The sequence below is a fragment of the Mesitornis unicolor genome, unplaced genomic scaffold (assembly GCF_000695765.1).
Source record: "Mesitornis unicolor isolate BGI_N332 unplaced genomic scaffold, ASM69576v1 scaffold23885, whole genome shotgun sequence".
Taxonomy (NCBI): domain Eukaryota; kingdom Metazoa; phylum Chordata; class Aves; order Mesitornithiformes; family Mesitornithidae; genus Mesitornis; species Mesitornis unicolor.
In genome coordinates this window covers 26,876-33,821 of record NW_010183799.1, presented here as the reverse complement: position 1 = coordinate 33,821, position 6,946 = coordinate 26,876, and the positions used below count along the sequence as shown (strand labels likewise).

At 40.2% G+C, this 6,946-nt stretch overlaps 1 pseudogene; it reads left to right on the top strand.

The window, feature by feature from the left end:
* Window positions 1-3,163: 3,163 nt before the first annotated feature.
* Window positions 3,164-3,504, top strand: LOC104540459 (annotated as a pseudogene).
* Window positions 3,505-6,946: the final 3,442 nt, after the last annotated feature.

The following is a 6,946-nucleotide window of genomic DNA, read 5'->3' as shown; positions in this document are numbered from 1 at the left end:
TCAGGTTAGACCTTTAGGTCAAGGAAGAAGGAAAGAAAAGCTCCTCTTTCCTGGACCTATACTGCTATAACTGCAGAAATGATGCTGAGAAGAGCTGCTCAGGTGTCACTTCAAGCAAATTTCTGTCCAGTTTTAGAATTCATTAAAATATTTGGGTTTGGGTTAAATGAAACAAATTGAGAAAGGGCAGATGACATTTTTCACTTGTGGCTGTGAGCATAATTTGAAAGGCCAGTGTATATGTATGCACAACTACCTCATTAGTGGAAACAAAGCCTAGGAGAGGACTATTGCCTTCATGCCACTATTGCCTTCAGTGTACACTGTTGTAAATAAACCAGACAGCTATGGTGTGCAGTGATGAATTTCAAATCATTCAGTTGGAACCAAGAATAATAGGACTCCACCAAACAGACTTAATAATCTCTTCCCCTTGCTTTAAACCATGGAGTTTATTAATGGAAAATATGCTCCAAGATCTCACGTGTTTATAGAACACAGCGCAAATATATACTTTATTTCCTTGTGGCATCTTCTATCCCAGAGTATAGAAGTATAGAAGTATAGTATCATTGCAGATGAAAGTCATGCCTTGCAACACTTCACTGGCAGATATTGCTACTTCTGCTCTTCTGGTAGGGAAGGGGAGGTGCAGGTGAGATCAGGAGCTTCCGCAGGGAGACTTGGGCAAGGAGTGAGAATAGTGTTCAAATCACTTATTCCCAGTATTGCATTTAAAAATAGAAATCTCTTTTCTCAAAGGATAATGCTACAGTTTTGTTGAGCATGCTTACAAAGGCTCTTCTGCCCAGGGATTATGGGCTTGGGAGGGCTCAGGCTCTTAGGAGGACTAATTCCCCGTCAGCACTTCAAGCTCCCCTTGCTGCACTTCACACTCAGCTGTGAAACTGCAGAGAAGCCCTCCCAAGTGCCCTCTCTGCACTGGGTGTTGCTTGGCTCAAGCACATGAATAACCCACAACTCATCACTTATTAATCAGAAAGGTTTAAAGTATTCAGTGCTTCTGGAAAATAATCAATATCTCCAGTGGGAATTCTTTATAATGTATGGTACTCCGTGGGGTATCTTTATGCTCCTATTGAGTCAGATTGAAAAAATGTAAGGAATTAAGGAGCTTCAGCTATGGGTACTACACGGTCAGTTTGCTGAGAGGTTTTGCTGACAGCATACATGCTTCAGATATAGATCTGTATTGTATTGAACCTCCTGGTGAGATTACTGTGTTAGTTTGGGGGACAGTAGTTGATAAAATGCCCACCTGACGGTGCTCATCATGAACCTTGTTAGCTGTCTTCTGCTTTCTATATTTCTGTTCCATCTTCAGAAGGGAAAACAGAATATCTGCTTCCTGTTGATAAATGATTTTGGTCATTTTATGCAGCTGAGGAGATGAAGGAAAGCTGCAGTTGGTGATGTAGGCACCACTACACATCACTTTCTGGCAAATTGGGTACAAAGTCAGGGTTAAAAAGAAAGGTTAGCAACCTGCATATTTTCTATAGCTGCTTGTGAAATCAAACACTTAGCAGCAATAAGGATATAAATACTACACAAACTGCTGTTTTAAGCCCAATAAAGTCTTCTATTTGTTGTGTACCTGTTCATGCTCTTACCTTATGTTCTATGAAGGGATCATCTCAGCGCCTCCATAAAAAATGCAATTTAGTCAGCAGGATGACCATATGGACACTATACTGGATACATTACATGCCTGGACCATAAAATTCTGTGGAAACCAGTGAGTTGTTTGGAAATCCGTGTTTACACCTTTGCCAATGGGATGTCAAATCCTGGCCTACAGATCCCATGATGGAAAGCCAGACTCAGATGTTGTGTACGCTTTTCTGACCAGAACCTGGAGTTTGCAGTAGGGAACAGATAAGGAAATGCAGTCACTGTGTAAATATGAAGAAGGATTTTATTCTTATTCAAAACAGTTTAATCTATATTTTTATTTCAAACCTATCATAATACTTGAAGAACCTAATTCTGTAAGATCAGCCCAATAGAACACTAAAAGAAACTCCGTAAGATCTTACAGGTACCCATGTTATGCCTTCAGTGTCCATTAAAATTTAATCTAATGGTGAGACAAAAGCTTCTTCCTCCAGCAACGACTGACTCTTTTTCAGTGCATCCTCAAGTGCTCAGCAACCTGAGTCATTTCAGATGAGACAGCTCCATTCCCTTAGGGATACAGTTTCACAGTCTCATTCTAGTAATAACTCTGCTCGCATCCATCAGATTTGCAGGCCCAAAAGAAGATCCTGCAAATCCTTTAAGGTGCTCTTAAAACCTTAGATAGGATCCTGTAAATTATAGACAAAGCTTGAAACTAATTTTGGATGGAACAGGGAAGAGCTTTTTTTGTGAATTACTAACAAGACTGTTGAACCCTTCTCCACCATGTCTAAATTTGCATTTAATATATTTTTGGCTGGTACCAGCCATATAAAAGCAAACAGTGGTATTTGGTGTAGTGTTTTATCTCAGCTGCCTCTAGGTCTGTCCTCTAAGAAACCCCTGACGCTATAACAAAGCATGTTAGTTGTGCCTGCTAGATTTAGCAAAGCTGCTTTTGGTAGAGACCATTCAGTAGATTTTCAATATTTCATTATTTCATTAAATTTCATTATCTCATTATTTTTCAGGTATGACACAGGAGGTACTTTGTAGATGAATGTTGATGCCCTTTTGGCAGGGGATGACAGACTGCAGCAGTAGCTAGGTCTGTAAAGATGGAGAGGAAGCTGGCAAACTTACAAAATAATTTAGGTGATGCCATGAATTTGGTGTTTAGGAGCTTTTAGACAGCTTAGTTGAATCTTCAGGTACCTAAATACTTTCATAACTTTCAACTTTTTTAACCCCCGGTTCACGTGACTGAGCGCTAGTATGTGTTTGCTGATGCAAGCTATGCCTGACTCGCTTACTTTGTAGAAATATCAATCATATTTTAAAGAAGCATAAATATAAAATTAAGATAAGACAAAATGTTTTAATAACAAGCTGTAATGGAAGTGCTAATGAAAACAATTATTAATGATTTACATGATTAATGGGGGAAATGTATAGTGTCTGTTTTTCAGCAGTTTTATGGTAATAGCTGTAGAATTAGACTGGTGTTCATTTCTTTCAAAAGGGGAGAGTTATGTCTGCTCATCTGACAACTTCTTCAAGAAGGTGGAATACACCAAGAATGTCAATCCCAACTGGTCCGTCAACGTGAAGACATCTGCCAACCAGAAAGCACCTCAGTCTCTGGCCAGCAGCAACAGCGCCCAGGCAAAGGAGAACAAAGATTTTGTGCGTCCCAAGCTGGTGACCATCATCCGCAGTGGGGTGAAGCCCCGGAAGGCAGTCCGTGTCCTCTTGAACAAGAAGACTGCCCATTCGTTTGAGCAAGTTCTCACCGATATCACTGAAGCTATAAAACTGGAGACGGGAGTGGTCAAAAAGCTGTATACCTTGGATGGGAAACAGGTAGGAGATTTTACAGATGTTACATCTACTTCTTTCTCTTATCTTGAGGCTTTGCTGACTCAGAACAATTTTTGAAGCTTAAAATTAACCTGAGATAATCACTGCCATCTGTTCTCTTAGAAGTCAGCCTTCTCATGCCAGTGGTTAAGTTACTAAATTTTCACTGATATTAATACCAAGTAAAGAATGTAGCCAACCGTCTGAGCGAAACAGATGCTCCATCCTGCACGCCAGCGTGCAGTGCGTGTCTTCCGGACTAGCTAAATAAATAACATGGGGAGTTCGGCTCACAGCCATCGGTTGATTTGGCTCTGAAGTAATTGCAAGAGCTCTCGAGCTCTGGATTCACTACGTGAAAATGTGTTGCTTGACTTTCCTTGTTTGCTAAGTTAAAGAAATTGATCCAAGCATGCTCTTCTGTCTAGCTCAGTAATTAGGAGGAAAGGCATGGAAAAGTGTTGCATTTTTTTGACCAAATGCCTGAAGAGACAAGATACAGAAAGGGATTTGGGTCAAAAATATTTAGTGGTTCATCATAATGTGCTTCATGTCTATATTTTCCTGGAACTGAAGGAAACATCTGTCTCTTGTTAGCAGCCACACAGCAATAAGCCATTTCGTATTGCTGAATCTACGAAAACCCTGAAAGGAATGTGGAGGATAACTTTGAGGACTGGGAAGAGCTAAATTCTTCAAGGAAATTTCTGAGCTTGATTTAACAGTTCTGCGTCTTCTGTAAATGAGGGAGAATCTTATTCTTGTCACTATTTTTCTTGCACCAGATTCTGGAGCACAACTCCTGAGTGGGGGTTGGACATTGTCTATTCTGGGGATTGAGTTTTAGTTTAACTCTCTTTCCTATGTCTGAAGAAAATTATTCAAATACTTGCTCTTGAAATAGCATGCCAACCCTAGGCACTGTGTCCAACTAACATGCAGACTTTATTTACGCAAATGTTCATCCTTTCAGCCCCAAATACAGGCTCATAAAGTGTCTTGCACAGTCCAGGTGCAGTGTTTGGGAACCCTAAGTAGCATGTCCCTATAGCCTGGCCGATATTCTTCCCTTGTCTTAACCTCTGCATCCTGCACATCAGTTAGTGGCTCCTTCTGGCTTCAGACATACAAAAATCTCATCTGCTTGTCAAAGCTTTTCTTTCCACTTGTCTCAACCCAGCACTTTTTCTTCATAAGATGTATATTTTATACATGAGTGGGTGACTTTCCAGCTACACTGGCCATAGATACAGTAGCATGCTGTAAACATGCAGTGATACAGGGAGTGATGCACTGGAAACCTCGGAATTGGCTGGGGGAAGAGGAAGGAGACAGTCAAATGATCCATCCTCACTGAGGAAATCATACATGGGCACAGGACCATGCGTTTTGAATCACAGCAGCTTTACAAAGGGTTTAGTCAATGGATCTGGCCTGAAAGCGGTTGCTTTCTGCAGGCTGCTGTTGGAGTGGCTGCCTTGCACAGGGCTACAGAGATCTATGTAATTTAGCAATTCCTACTGAAAACTGTTGTCCATAGCAGACACCATACATGTCTATTCTTGAATCAAAAAATAAAAGGCAACCTTGTTTTCCTCATGCCAGACTCTGATGGCTGTACAGTCACTGGTGCCTTAATTCAGGGGAGCACTGATTGGGGCAACCTGACAACTTCATCAGTTTTTGTTGCAGAAATGTGATTTCAGTAAAGTCTGAGAGAAGATATTACATTTAACTTGCTTTGCTGGCTTTATAATTCACCATTTAATGAAATGTGATATTTCATTGTGTGTTCGAGACACCACTGGGAGTTTCACTGTATGCAAATGTACCTGCTGTATTGCAGTTATTGAGAGAGATTTTGTGATTTGACAGTAACAGAATGTTTGATATTTGTGACCAGCATCAGTTTCTGTTGAAGCTTCCTGAAGAGCAAATCTGATTCACCGAGGCTTTGTTTTTATTGGAAGGTTTTTTTTTAATCTAAGTTTATTTGAAATTTTCCACCTATGTGTGTTCTGAGTGTCGAAGCGAGAGCTAGAAGCTTCTGCTGTTGGTGCAGCTTCTGACATACTGCTCCATAAAAATCTGACCTTCTGACTTGATATCAGAGGTTTTTGCATGTCTGATTCTGACATTAGAAAGAGATTCTTGAATGCCTAATTCTGACAAACAGTGCTTTATTTCCAGGAGAAAATAGTCATGCAAAGCAGAAAGCTGCTCAAAGCTGAAATCCTGACAAGAATCCTGACAGTCTGTCTCTCTGAGTGTCATCAGAGGCACGTTACTCCCTCTGTTGTGAAATGATAAAATTTACAAAGGGAACGTACAAAGGAAAATCATCCTTCCTCAGTTCATGAGCTGTAGCTTAATGAGGGGAGATGATGATTTTATTTATAGGCATTACCATGGTGCTCATCAGTAGAGTAATCAAGATGCTTTAGAAGCACAGACAGTAGTGGCAGCGATAGAGTGGTGTGTAAATAATTACATTTCTGTGTACTGCAGACCTGCTGCATTTGGAGAGAGAAAGCAGTTAATTGAAAGCTGGTTGCACTGTGTTTGAACAAATGTAACACTCAAAACAACAGTGAGGTTGGGTTTTTTTAAGGAAATTTTGTTTCTTTTAGTATCTTGGGTTATCTGTAGAAATGCTCCCCTTTTGAAACTGCTAAATTAGCACATTATGTTTAAATAGTTCATTTAACTTGACCTTGCACATATATCTAATGCCTTGTATGTTGTCTGTCTGTACTCAGGCTCCTTCCCTCCTTGAAGCATATCACTACCTCTTGATGGTCACCACAGAACTCAAAAGAAGTTTCAAGCTGTTGAACAAAAATGGGTCATGACAGAGAACCACCACAGGAATGTAACTTTTTGAACTTTCATGACCATATAGGAAATGGTATAGGTCAAAGAATTCAGTGCATTAAACAAATACAAGGGTGGATCAAATTCAGTGCTTGGTTTCATGACTACAACTGATGTTGTGTTGAGGTGTGTAATATATATAATTAATATCTATATATGCAGGATTGAATCTGGTCTGATCTGTGGATCATGTTGGAAAACAGTTGTTTTGGTAGATTCTTTCTCTTTTTAAACTCTTACTTATATCCAGTGTCCCAAATAAGTCTGGATTCCTGGGAGCACTGGCTACTTTACAAGCACACGATGACAGTTTCTGCCTCATGTCATTAATAAACCAAAAGAGAAAACAGAATCTGAGACTGTGGATGAAGTTGCATTCAGATATTTTGAATGCAGTAGTCTGAACTAGACTTGGCCAATGTCGTATAGATTTACTGCCCTGTTTGTGCTCAAGCTTCTTTCTCACCATGGTGTAAATAAGTTTTTCTGGAAAAGAGGAGGTTGTTTCATCCCTGACGGTCCAATGCCCATCATCCGCTTTCTGCACCTTCCTTTGCAAGTGGTGTCTGTC